General features: G+C 40.6%; 2 long non-coding RNA genes across 2 annotated transcripts; both read left to right on the top strand.

Moving 5' to 3' along the window:
- The first annotated feature begins 10,286 nt into the window (after positions 1-10,286).
- On the top strand, positions 10,287-11,948 carry LOC109704521. The gene is made up of 3 exons (XR_002214419.1): positions 10,287-10,328; positions 10,563-10,684; positions 11,909-11,948. It is a non-coding gene; the product is annotated as an uncharacterized LOC109704521 (long non-coding RNA).
- Positions 11,949-12,491: 543 nt separating this feature from the next.
- On the top strand, positions 12,492-13,926 carry LOC109704523. Its single transcript, XR_002214420.1, has 4 exons — positions 12,492-12,844; positions 12,940-13,019; positions 13,259-13,385; positions 13,467-13,926. It is a non-coding gene; the product is annotated as an uncharacterized LOC109704523 (long non-coding RNA).
- Positions 13,927-14,592: the final 666 nt, after the last annotated feature.

Below are 14,592 nucleotides of genomic sequence, written 5' to 3'. Positions count from 1 at the left end.
CCCGCTACACCCAACCAGGGGAACCGGTCTCTCACCTGCAGGGACCGGTCCCCGAGAGCAACATCAGCCCAATGATGCAATTTGCCTCATTTGCTCTCGCGGACTCAACTCCAAGGCACTTATTGGGCTTTGGACATTCCCAACTCCCACAAAGGGTATACTCTTGACAATTAGTCGATCCTGGATGAAGTACAATCCTCACATTTCAAGAATTCACTTCCTTACAGATAATCTACAACGAGGATTCGGTATTTTGAGTCTTGTATTTTTGGTAAATCACTTGTACTCATGTTTTCTTAGTGGATTTCTTTGTGTGATCGGTCCCGTGGGTTTTTCTCTCCGTTTTGGTGTTTTCTCGCGTTAATTCTCGGTGTGCTGATTTTATTTTCCGTATTTACTTTATATTCGCATCGAGTTTAGTGATTTTTACCGTTTACACCTATTCACCCCCCCTAGGTGTTTTCACCTTTTAGATTCTCGGGATCCATATCTTACAAGTGGTACCAGAGCGGGTATAGGTTGTAAATTATGGCCGAGGGCGGTAACATTAATCGACCCCCTCTCTTCGATGGCACTAACTACGCTTATTGAAAAGTCCGTATGAGGGCGTTTCTTATTGCCATTGACGAGCGGGTATGGCAAGCCATTGAATTCGGGTGGAAACATCCTACTGAAGTTGTCGAGAATGTTATCGGCCCTAAACCTAGAAATAAGTGGACAAAAGAGGAAAACGAACTATCTTCGTTCATTGGGAAGGGTATCAATGCTTTGTTCAATGCGTTGAATCAAACTGAATTTTCACGAGTATCGGCATGTGAAACCGCCAAAGAAATTTGGGACACTTTACAAATCACTCATGAGGGTACAAGCTTGGTAAAGGTTCAGAAATTACAAATGTTGACTAGTCGTTATGATTCTATTCGTATGGAAGAAAATAAAAGCTTTACCGAGTATTACACTCGTCTTCAAGATATTGTCAATACTTGTGCAAATTTGGGCGAAAAGATTTCTGAACTTAAAATTGTTCGAAAGATTTTGAGAACCCTTCCCGAACGTTTTCGTCCTAAGGTTGCGGCCATAGAAACGGTATAACATCCGGATGAACTCAAAGTAGATGAATTAGTTGGTGCACTACAAACGTATGAAATGACTTTTCCTGCTAATTCCTCTTCTTCCAAGTTGTCCTCTAAAGCTTCAGGTATGGCGCTAAAATCAACAAAAGGAGGCGATGTGGAATCTTCTTCATCAGACTCGGACTCAGACGTAACCTTGGAAGAGTTTGATAAGCAAATGGCACTGTTTACTAAGAAGTTTCGTCGAAACTTTAGAAAGAAGTTTTCTTCGAAGCCAACTTCCTCTAAGCCAAATAAATCAAAAGGAAGTTCCTCTTCCTCTTCTTCTTCAAAGTTTAAAAAATCAGAAAACTTTCAAAAAGATTTTACAAAAGAAAAGAAAAGTAGCGAAGGTCAAATTCAATGCTATAAGTGTAGGGGATTTGGTCATATTGCATCAGATTGTCCTAACAAAAAGTCTTTGAAAAAGAAAGCGATGCAAGCCATTACTTGGGATGAGTCCTTCTCAGACGAATCGTCCTCAAGTGATGATGACGTTAATGCCACTGCACTTATTGCACAGGATTCTACTTTTATGTGTTTAGCATCGACTGACTCAATTTCTATGTCTTCTTTGCATGTAAAATCTTCTACGGAAAGCTCAACGGATGAAGAATCGGAAGAAGAGGATATGGCTGCCGCATATCATCAACTTGTTATTGAATCAAAGAAAGTGGCGAAACACAACAAGAAGTTGAGACGAAGATTGTATGATCTAGACCAAGATAATACAAGATTAGAGTCATTGACAAAAAGTTTAGAGCAAGAAAAGGACACTTTGACCGAGTCATATAATACTCTACTAGACAAGTGTGCACTACTTGAGAAGGAAAAGGAAACTTTGATTGAAAACATTAATTTTCTTACCAAGCAATACACGGAAGCAAGAGAATCCAACATGGAATTTACCAAGACTATCATTCAACTCAAATCGGATTTGAACAAGTTTTCGTCCTGGTCAAGCAAACTTCATAAGATGTTAGGACTTGGTCAAACCAACAAATTCGGGCTTGGATACGAACGGACATATGTCGATCAAGTGATGAAGAAAGTAGACGAACACTCCGCAAAACCGATTCCGAAGGTCTATGGTAAGTTTGTTCCCCCCCAAGAACTCTTTTGCTAACAAAACGTGTCATCTTTGTGGTGTTGTAGGTCATGTGAAGAGTTTTTGTAAACAAAAGCCGAAAAATACTACAACATTCATGAATAGGAGACCAATGGAACAACTGAAGAAGGAAGATCCAAAGACAAAGGCAAAACAAACGTGGATGCCTAAGAAGAATTATTCGAAGAAAAGAACTACACAAATCGTCGACAAGCAATGCGTGTCTCATTCAAGTCGGCCGTCGCAACCCAAAACACGTAAGGTTTGGGTGCGCAAAGGTGAACTCTTTCCTTACCTTGTTATTCACACTTCACTTCATGCTTACGACAACACTTCTTGGTATCTGGATAGTGGCTGTTCACGTCATATGACCGGTGATAAAAATTGGTTTTCATCTTTAAACAAAATCTCCGGTGGACTTGTTGTTTTTAGAGATGGACGGTCATCAAAAATTGTTGGAAAAGGAACTGTCACTATCTCAGATGGCCCTACGTTGAATGATGTCTTTTATGTTGAGGGGCTCAAATCAAATCTCGTGAGCATAAGTCAGTTGTGTGATGACGGGTACTCCGTGAAATTTTCTGACAAAGAATGCACTGTGACTCGTAATGATGATATCTTCTTAAAAGGTGTAAGATCTGAGAATAACTGTTATGTAGTTCCTATATCTTCAACTGAACATTGTAATCTAGCGACATTAGAAACTGAAACTTTATGGCATGAACGACTAGGTCACATGAACTTTAAGGAACTATCTAAGATAACTAAGAAGGAGGCGGTTAGAGGTGTACCTAAGATAGACTTCAAGGAGAACACTGTGTGTGGGGGTTGCCAACTGGGAAAACAAACTAGAGCCACACATAAGAATTTGAACCACTTAGGGACATCTAAACCATTAGAGTTACTTCACATGGACTTAGTGGGACCTTCTAGGATTCAAAGTTTGGGTGGAAAACAATACATTTTGCTTATTGTTGATGATTTTACTCGTTTTGTCTGGAGTGTTTTCTTATGTGAAAAAGCTGATACTTTTGATTCGTTTTCTGAAATCTGTCTTCGTCTTATGAATGAAAAGAATGATAAAATTGTACGCATTCGAAGTGATCAAGGGGGAGAATTCATAAATTCAAAATTTGTTGATTTCTGTATTTGAAAAGGCATCAAACATGAATTCTCTGCTCACTATACACCACAACAGAACGGAGTTGTTGAACGTAAAAACCGGGTTGTTCAGGAGATGGCACGTGTTATGCTTCATAGCAAGAAAGTTGCACTACACTTCTGGGCTGAAGTAGTTAACACGGCTGTCTATGTGATTAACCGCATTTATTTACGTCCGGGTACTTTAAACACTCCGTATGAATTGTGGATTGGTTGAAAACTGAACATCAAATACTTTCGTGTCTTCGGGAGTAAATGTTTTATCCTTCGGGATCGTGAAAATCTTAAAAAATTTGACTCCCGAAGTGACGAAGGAATTTTTCTCGGGTATTCTACTTCGAGTCGTGCATATCGAGCGTACAATTTACATACTAAGACGGTGATAGAATCCATTAATATCAAAGTAGATGAAGCTTCTTCTGTAGGATCTTCTGTGAATGATTCTTCCAATGCTTGTCTGAATGATGATGATGATGATTCTCCGTTTAACTTGCCTGTGATTGATGAAAATTCTGTGCCTGATAAATCTGCTGAAACTGTTGATACTATTGCATCACATGATTCATCTGAAACCCCTATTACCTCTTCTGAACTTACGCCTGTGAAAGATCACCCATTGTCAAATGTTATTGGAGACCCTCTTACTGGTGTGAAAACTAGGAGACAACTTCAGTATGAATTTGCTTGTTATGTCTCTTTAGTTGAGCCTAAGAATGTTGAGGAAGCTCTTCTCGATGAATATTGGATTAATGCTATGCAAGACGAACTCGGTCAATTCACGCGTAATGATATCTGGGAATTAGTGCCACGTCCTGAGCAACAACATATAATTGGTACCAAATGGATTTTAAAGAATAAGAAAAATGAGGATGGTACCATTGTTCGAAACAAAGCGAGACTTGTTGCTCAGGGCTACTCACAAGTTGAGGGAATAGATTTTGAGGAAACTTTCGCCCCGGTTGCTCGGCTTGAATCAATTCGTATTTTGTTCGCGATTGCCTGTCATTTTAAAATTACTCTTTTTCAAATGGACGTTAAAAGTGCTTTTCTAAACGGTTTTTTAAAAGAGGAAGTTTATGTTGAACAACCGAAAGGTTTCATAGACTCAAGATTTCCTAATCATGTTTTTCGACTGAAAAAGGCACTTTATGGACTTAAACAGGCTCCGCGGGCATGGTACGAACGTTTGACAAAATATCTTTTGGAAAAGGGCTACAACCGAGGGAGAGCGGATAGAACTCTTTTTGTAAAACACTCGAAAAATAATTTCATTGTGGCACAAATTTATGTTGACGACATCGTTTTTGGAGCAACTAAAGATAAGGATGCCAATGATTTTCCAAAGTTGATGACAAGCGAATTCGAGATGTCAATGATGGAGGAGCTTAACTATTTTCTTGGACTTCAAGTCAAATAAACTAAAGATGGAATACATTTGTGTCAATCCAAATATGCGAAAGACTTGGTTAATAAATTTGGATTGGACAAAGCAAAATATTTTGACACTCCAATGGGTACAAGTAATAAAGGACTTGGATTGAATTCGGAAGGACCGAGCGTGGATAAGAAACTATACAGAAGCATGATTGGGAGCCTATTGTACTTGACTGCGAGTAGACCAGCTATTGCCTTCAGTGTTGGAATTTGTGCTCGCTATCAAGCTAATCCTAAGGAAATTCATCTAAAAGCGGTCAAAAGGATTATTCGATACGTTAAAGGTACAACCGCATATGGTCTCTGGTATCGGATGGGAACATCTCTTGAGCTGATCGGATACTCAGATGTAGACTGGGCTGGTTCTGCAGATGATCGGAAAAGTACTAGTGGAGGTTGTTTCTAGCTTGGACATTGTCTTGTGGCTTGGCACAGTAAGAAACAGAACTGTATTGCATTATCCACTGCCGAGGCTCAATATATTTCTGCTGGTAGTTGCTCCACTCAGTTGTTGTGGATGAAGAGTTTGCTGAGCGACTATCGAATTCCTTCCACCACTCTTACTATCCTTTGTGACAACACAAGTGCAATCAATATTTCTAAAAACCCTGTTTTACATTCTCGAACAAAACATATTGATCTCAGATATCATTTTTTGAGAGAATTGGTCGAATCAAATGTTCTTCATCTTGAATACATTTTTACTGAAAATCAGCTTGCTGATATTTTGACAAAACCTTTAGATCAAAAACGTTTTCTATATTTGCGAAAGGCTATTGGTATGAATCCTTCAGTCTAGAGGTAGTCTATGGGCCATAGATCTTGCACAAACTCTTTTGCATATCTATCGTTTTTCATGATCATTTGAGATATCCATGACTTGATTTTCATTATTTTATAATATGGTTAGCTTGGTCAATGTCATTTTTGTTCTCTATGTTATTTTTTTTTTGAAAAGATTGATTCATTCAAATTCTGTTTTAGTATAATTTGCAAAATTCAACATCTCTTTCTTTGAACTTTAAACATTGTCTTTGTCTTGTTGGCTTATGAGCTATGATATGAATACAGATTTCCCTATTTTTGAACTTGAGATAATATCGTCAACTTGATGGTTGCACTTACTTAGGGGGAGTCTTTCCTGTTATTAAATTAAAATGGAAAAGATGCGGAAAGAGTTACATCCCTCATGGGAGTGTGAAAACTACCACCACATGGAGGAAAGAGCTACCACTCCGGTCGTCCGGTAAGTGTGTGCAGCTACCACATGTCTGTTTAAAGTATCTCAGTTGCTAAAGATGCCTAATATATCTGAGGATGTCCTGTGATATATATAAAAAAAGGGGTTTAATTGAGGTGCTTTGGAGATGATAAAACATGGGTTACTTACAATACATCTCCTAGGTGATATAAGGTGGATAGTGAAAAGATGCTCAAAGAGCCACTCCCTCGTCGAATTTTGTGCATAACTCAATTTGATCATCTTATCTTAATTTCATGATTATGGGATCTTTTTATTCCTCTATTTAGCAACTATGACGACAATACAATACGATTAATTTTTAGATCTTGGCTGATGTGTGGAATTTAGCGTTATACTCATTTAGCATTTAATTCGTCGATCGATTCAACAAATCTTGACACTTTGAATATTTTTGAGATTGACTTTGTTTACTATATTTATAAAATTTATATTAATTGTCATTGGGTACTCACCGTGTTTATTTAAAAAAAAAAGGGGGAAATTTTTTTTGGTACGGGGACCGGTCTCCCGTCTTGAAGGACCGGTCTCTCCGCCCGATCCTATTTACGAATGTTGGTCCGGTCTCTCTCTCTTACTTTACCATTTTCTCTAAAACACCTCCCACGACCGGCCTAGGGCTCCAGAGGGTTTTTGCTTTCCTTCTTCCCGTTTTTCTTTGCTTTGTTGGTAAGTTTTTTGATTTAGGGTTTTTGTTTCCATACATATTCCGAGAATATGTTTTGGTTGGGATTTGACCTACATTTTTGATGGGTCTCTTGTTTATTAACTGTGATTTTTGTTTTTTTACTTGTGATCCTTGACTTCCTCATGCATTACTTCATTCTCTTGATGCATTTCTTTGTTTTCTTTCATATGGCCCTAGATTTCTCAAGATTTTCCTATTTTTTCTAAAAAAACTGAAGATATCTGTGTTTTGTTTTAACTTGTTGAAATAGGGATTTTCTTTTCGAAAACAAAATGTATTCACTTTTGCTTGTACTTGTGTTCCTCATGGCTGGTGGTGGTCGTGGTAGTAAGCGACATCGTTCTTCGACTCAACAACCTGTCGAGCCATCGGTTGAGGATATCGGCAGTGAATATGCTCCTGATGAAGAATCGGAAACTGAGTCGATAGATTGGGAAGCACTCTCTCCGGAAGTGTTGTCGACGAAGAAGAAAGGGAAGGAAAAGGTAGTTACAGAAAAGGAGAAAGGAAAGAGCAAAACCAAAGGGAAAGGAACGAAAAAATTGGCGTACTCTCATAGTAAGAAGAGGACTGGAGGTATTGAAATTCGTGAACCTACCACTGATTTACCTCGCCGCAGTACTCAGGAAGGTAACGTTGATCCGAAGAGACGTTCTATGTACTCTTCGAAAAATTGTATAGGTGAGTGCCACGTTGGAGTTCAGAACTTGATTGAGCGAGTGCCTGGTCTTCAAGCTTTGTTTGAGAACGGGGGTCTCTACGAAATTAGCGACTTTCCCGAACAAACTGGATATTGTTTGGAATTAATTCGGAAATTCTATATGAGAGCGGGTTATCTGGAGGATTCCGATGGTGGACCGTTCATCTTTAAGACCTCTGTGCGTGGCATCGAGTTGACAATTACTCCTGACACTATTGCTTCTGTTCTTAGTATGCAAGCTCGGACTGATGCAATCGAATATTTGCATACTGGTTTTGATGCGGTTCAAGATTGGCGTCGGGTTATGAATGGAGTATGTTTGCCCAATGTTGAACCCAATAGCATTTGTGTGATGTCAAAGGAATTGAAGATTGAGTATCGTTTTCTGAATTTTGTAGTCTGCTATAATATTATGCCGTTGGCTAACACGAAGGTCGTGCGTTGGGATCGCATGCTTTATATGTATTTGGTGGGTCAGCCGAATGTGGTTCGTGATAGGAAGATCAATCTTAATGTTCCATTTTTGGTTTGGCGACGTATGGCTAAAGACATCAAGACTTCAAGTCAATCAGAGAGGTTGCCTTATCCATTGATCATAATGCGGATTTTGTGGATGTTTGGTGTTGACACAAGATGTTCGTCTTATGAGCATAGTTTGGGCGTGATTAGTGAAACTACTTTCATCAAGTCTTCGGTACAGCTTCAGTCATAGCGTTCTCCTCCGCGACGTTCGTCTCAGCAGCGTTCCACTCCACCTCCTGGTTCTTCTCGCCCTTCTGCAGAAGTGTCTGAAGAAGAAATGTCTGTTTCCTCGATTTATCGGGAACAACAACGGCTCTTACTGGAGCAAGAACGGATTTCGGGAGAACTTCGAAGGATTTCTGATGATCAGGCTCGCATGGTTGCAGAACAGGAATGCCTTACTCGGCAAGTAAGCAAGCTTCGTCGCCTGATGAAAGCTATTTTTGATAAACTGGGGTGTTGTAGCGCGGATATTCCTGCACCAGGTGCTGATTCGGATTAAAGTTGGCGGTGTTCCTCATTTTGGTCGTTTTGGCGTTTTCTTGACAAAAAGGGGGAGATGAAGATGATGATGATGCTGGATGATGACTTTGCTATGATGTGTTTTTGTATTTTTCTTGAACTTGAACTTGCACTTTGTTTTTTTCGCTTGATTAAACTTTGCTTGAGTATGATCTATGCATGAACTCTTGACTTGTAACTGAATTCATTGCAAATCTTGATGAAGTATGTGGAGATTGTTTTGCAGGGTATTTCAAGACTTCGAGACTCCACAGCGTGTCTTAAGTCATAGAGTTTGTATTAGGATGTGAAAAATGTAATTTTGTTTTTATTGGATCAATCATGCAGAAGATTATTGTTTGGTGATTGCAATAATCTTCTTATCTTATTTTTTGAATGAGTTTTGTAATAGTTTTATTTTTTTTGTCACGAAATCGCCAAAGGGGGAGATTGTTAAAGATTTTACTAAGTTGGCGACTTTCGTGAAGTTTTGGACGGTGTCTCGAAGAGTTAGAAGACGAAGGTTGAAGAAAGAATTGGAGTTTGGTGATCAAAGACCCTTGGGATCTCAGGTATGATTATAAATAATTTGTGGTGAGATTTTGTTAAAAATGTTTAGAAGACTTGGTTTTTATTTTTGAGATTCAAAACTAAAGTTTTCAAAAATTCTCAGGGGTCAGGGACCGGTCCTTGATCAGAGGGACCGGACCCATCAAGCTTCTCTGCGTAGAAGTTTTGGGAGACCAATCCCTGATCTTGAGGACCGGTTCCCGTATGTGGTTTTTCTTTATTGCGCAGGGAGGGACCGGTCTCTGAATTGAGGACCGGTCCTCGTAAGCTTGTTTTCACAGCTACGCAGCGAAGGACCTGTGTAGCACACTGGACCTTTGCAAATTGTGAGGTTCGAGTGTTCGATTTGTATTCCAAACTTTTCCACACTTGGTGGAGGGCCGTCGATGGTATACCGGCCTAAAAGTTCGATCTCGAGAGTTTTGGCAGAGTCCTGAGAGTTTTTACTCGCGGGGACCGGTCCCTGATAGGAGAGACCGGTCCCCCAGTGAACAGTGCTACGTAGCCGGCGAGGCAACCGGTCCATGGCAGTCCAGACCGGTCCCCGAGCGCGTCTGCGCGGGGAGAGACCGGTCCTGGGCTGTAACACACTGGACCTTTGCAAATTGCGAGGTTCGAGTGTTTGGATGTATTTCGAGCTTTTCCACACTTGGTGGAGGATTGTAGAATGTATCCCGACCTAAAAAGTTCGAAAACTGGAATTCTGGACAAGTCCTGAGAGTTTTTTACTCTCGGGGACCGGTCCCTGAAAGGAGAGACCGGTCCCCCAGTGAACAGTGTTGCGGCAGCCCTGAGGCAACCGGGCCCTGGCGGGCGAGACCGGTCCCCGAGCGCGTCTACGCAGTGAGAGACCGGTCCCGCGCAGGGAGAGACCGGTTCCCGAACGCTGGTTTTTCGGGTTTGCAGCGAGAGACCGGTCCCTGCTGGGGAGAGACCGGTCCCTCTGGGCGAAAACTGCCCAGACCGGGCTGATGCAATATTGGATTTTTGAGGGGCCTCTTGGGATTTTGTTACAATAGAGGGTCTATATGACCCCTCCACCCTCTCTTCTCCTCATTTCTCTTCTCTCAACTCTCTCCACACCCTTGGTAGAGGAGAAGAAGAAGAAGGAGAAGGAGTAGAAGGAAGGAAGAAGAAGAAGATTGAGAGCTTTTAGAGGACTTGGAGCATCTTCCTCACCCTCTCTTCTTCCTTGGTGCTTGGGGCTTGGACTTGGAGCTTGCAAGAGTGAAGATTTTCACCCATTGAGCTTGGATTGAAGCTTCTTTGAGGTTAGTAGCCCTTTCTCTCCATCTAGACTTTGGATTTGAGATTTTTCTTGTGATGAAACCCTAGAAATGAAAGTTAGGGTTTGATTTTGGGCTTTTTGAATCTAGGGCTTTTGGGGTTATATTGATTGGTTTAGAACCTTCCTTGGGCTTGGATTGGAAAGGTTCTAGCTCTCTTTTGGAGCTTTAGAAGAGATTTCTACTCTTGAGGTTAATTTTGGCCCTTTTTGCTTCTAGGTTAATGTTTGATCTTACGGTTGGTCGTAATGCCCTCGTATCTCTTCGCTGATCACTTCTAGGGCATTTTGAGGCTCGTGGGCAACTCCGTTCGGCGAATCGAAGGAGCACGCGACGGTTCGGTGGGTTTGGCCTAGCATACAATATAAGAAATGCTCATATTTGGTGTTAAATGTTTTGTAAAGTTGAAATTCATGCATTTTCATGTTAAATGTATTTATTATGAATTTTAGAATGCTTAACATGCATAGGTTATGTGTAGTAAATTTTGGGACCTCTATATAGTAGAGAGCATGCATGTGTGGCCTAGCATTCTAGTTGAGATTTGAAATTATAATCCCTATTATGAAAACGAACCTTGCTTTCATGCATTCAGACTATATACTAGATGTGACGTTAGGGATTTTTGGAAGCCTAGAGAGGCTTAGGGGCTTAGATGATATGTGAGATTGGGCCAATGTCATGAAGAGGCCTTAGAGCCCGGGGCATAGTGAGCATTAATGTTAATGTCTTAATTGGAACATGATTAGTTGTGGAGCTTAAGTGTCATAAAGAGGCACTAAGCAAGTGTGTGTTGGGACTTCACATTATGACTTGGAACTAGACCTTCGGGATGCTAGCGACTATACCATATTAGAGACATGAGGATTGGGTACTTGAGACAGTGACCTTGCTTGTTTGCCATTTGTGCTCATTCGCACATGCTTGTGAGGGTCGCTCCCCACAAGCCGGCACTCCGGAGTTGGCCTACGCGACTTTTGTTCGCTCGTGCGGTATTGAGAAGCCTACGGGGTCGAGTGGGACAGACACATTCCAAGAGTAGGGATGTTGGGCTACCACAGGCACTTAGGCGGCACAAGCTGGACTACCTTGGGTGGTCCCTAATTGGAAATGGAAATCGACACGGTTTGATAATGAACAATCACTACTAGACCGGTTTCGTAGTTGGATTACATTGACGTGCATGTAGCCTGGGGTTGAGACATGTAGTATACTTGACAGTTACCTATTTCATCACAGTATGTTTGGTTGCCATGATAGAGATTATACATCATGTATGAATAAAGGCTTGTAACAGTAAACTATTGCCATTGGTTACTTTTCCTTATGATAGAATAGATGTACAACAGTTTGACATCGTGCTTATGAGGGATATAGTAGTATAGCATTTTACTTATGCTCTCTCTTTCAGCAGTTTATTACATGCTCCTTTTTATTGCTTATTATTATTATCGTTGCTTACCCTTATTTTTGGGGCCTAGTGGAGCAGGAGTTGAGGTCAGTAATTGCCCACTAGGAACTATAAATTATAGTTCTCACGCCCTCTTTTTCTCGATGTTTTTCAGAGCCTTCCACTCAGGGTGAGGCCAGGGATCGCGGAAAGGGTATCGCCTCGGGCTAGCGCTGTAATGCATTGAGAATTTACGTCGAGCTAATTGTGACCAGATTGATCACAATAATGCTAAAGGGAAAATTAAGTGTTTTTAAACTTAATTAGTAGTTTGAAAACAACAATTGACGCATTCTGGAAGTGTGTGAGTAGGTTCGAATGGAATTGAAGTGGCAAAGAACTCCAATTTCCATTATTACTTGAGTGCTGAAATTCTAGTTGATTTGATCTAAAATGATCAATTTGAAGCAAATCTGAGAATTAGATGTTATCAAATTAATTTGGTAGCTTGGAAAGCTTCTTTGGATGATTTTAGAAGTGTTCAAATGAAATTAGAATGAGTGGTTAAGAGAAAAAAAAGAGTTGAAGCAGCTGTTGATGCTGCTGCTGCTGAAGCTGCTGCCCTGTACCGGTACACCTTCTTGTACCGGTACAGCAAGTGCAGGCTGCTAGACTGTAATGCACTTTTGTGGAGTTGGAGGGTTTATGTGCAAATTTCCATCCTTATCACTTAACCCCAGCTGAGCTGCATGTGTACACGTATCAAGGACTCATCCCATCAGTTTGTTCTCATCCTTTTCTTCCTCTCCTTCTCTTTTATTAGCCAAGAGGAATTGGTGAGGGTGTTGGAGCTGAACTCTTTGGAGGTTGCTCGATCAAAGGGGACCAGCTGAAAAAAAAAAAAAAAGCTTTGGGTATTCAGGTAATAGATTGATTCTCAGCTCAAATCAGGTGGAGAAGTTGGTGCTATCAGCTTGGAGGACTTGTGGGCTGAGAAGAAATCTGAACCAAGCTTATAATTCCTGAGGTTGAAGCTGTTGGGCAACTTGGAATAGCATCTAATTAAGGAGTGAGCTATTTGAAGCAGTAAGTCAGCTATTCCGACATCAAGGTGAGTTATGCTCATTCTATATTGGATTATAGCTGAAGTAGTTGCTTCCAAAGGGATTAAATTAAGAGTTTGTTGTTCAAATTTCTGATCTAGAGCTGAAATTGCAACCTTGGTGGAGTTTCGGCTGAGAAAAAGAAGTTGAGCTGAGAAAAACTTGATGTAGCAACTAATTAAGGTAAGTTTAATCTAATATTTGATTACTATTAAATTACTTACCTTAAATGAAAGGTTAATGTAGACCTTATGGGCTGCCCGGACTGGAACTTGCTGAAATTGTTACCTTTGTGGAGTTCTTGGATGTTTAAGCTGAGATCAATTTGATAAGATCTTAGATCAAGGCAAGTTGACTTTGTGTTGAGTTAAGATCAAGTTGGTCAATGTAGAATGGAAGTAAGTATATCTCATTGCTGCCAGGAGTGACAGAAATTGAGGGTTAGCATATTGAAGTTGTCGAATTGAAGAAATCCATGTTGTTGGTGCTGATCCGAAGTGCAAGAATGGATTCTGATGCAGTGAGCAAGCAATTGAGCACCTGATTAAGGTAATTTCATTCTAATATTTGATTAGAATCAAGCAAATTCCATTAGAAGTGATGTTTACTTGGACCTGGTACTGCTGGTAGTGGCCGAAGTGAAGTGAAGGCTAGTTGAAGCTGATTTGTTGTGAACTGGAACAGCAGGCTTATGCTGTGGTTCATGTTGGTGCTAAGATCAACCTGATAGACCCTAATTAAGGTAAATTGATGCCATATTGAGTTATAATCGGATTGGTTAGTTATTTTAGAATAATGTAATCATAGGTTCCAGCAATAAAAAGGGGCAAATTGGGAGTAGTAAGCTGAATGAAGTTGATGCATTAGTGCTGAAATTCCAGCATGGTTCAGGATTTCAGCACTAGTATAGAGTTGAGTGATGAGCTGAAGCAAAAGGCTTCAAGGCAGTACTTCTTGCTAACTAGAACTAATAGTTCTATACTTATAGTAGCTGTTCAAAAAGGAGATAAATGCTGAAAGAATTCAGCAAAGGGGCCAGATTTCAGCTTAATGCTGAAATCAGCATTGAGCTGATAGGTGTGATGATTATGTATACGTACGTGGGTATTTGTGTTAAGGATTTTATAGGTTGGCGAATTTCGTAAAGTTGTTTGGAGTCTTGAAGAGTTGATCACAGAAGATTTTGAGAAAAGATTCAAATTAGAGGACAAAGACGCATTCGGAAAGATCGACACCTAAGGTATGTAGAAAAGATCATTTGTGGTGAAGTTACATGATTAAAATAAGTTCAGAAGGCTTAGATTGTTTTTAAACAAATTTACTGAACTTTCTTGTGTTCTGGGACCGGTCTCTGAAATGGAGAGACCGGTTCCCTCAAGGTCCTCACTGCGTAAACATTGATGCAACCGGTCCCTTGTGATGAGAGACCGGTTCCCGAACCTTGGTGGTTCTGTCGCGCAGCGAGGGACCGGTCTCAAGTTTGAGAGACCGGTTCCCGAACGTGGGGTTTTTGGTTACGCAGGGAGGGACCGGTTCCTCACTTGAGAGACCGGTCTCTCACAGACCGGTCTCCTCGACAGGACCGGTCTCTGAGGACGACACAATTTTTTGAATCGACTTTTTGCATCCTTGTCTCTTCTAAGTCTTCTAAACTATATAATAAGCTATGTGGGTCGTCTAAATTAAGGCTTTGAATATTTTTACCAATTCCAACCTAGAAACTCGTTTTCTTCTGTTTCAATGCTTCGATTTACAT

The sequence above is a fragment of the Ananas comosus genome, unplaced genomic scaffold (genome assembly GCF_001540865.1).
Source record: "Ananas comosus cultivar F153 unplaced genomic scaffold, ASM154086v1, whole genome shotgun sequence".
In the NCBI taxonomy this organism is placed as follows: Eukaryota; Viridiplantae; Streptophyta; class Magnoliopsida; order Poales; family Bromeliaceae; genus Ananas; species Ananas comosus.
This window is presented reverse-complemented; position numbering and strand designations above follow the sequence as displayed.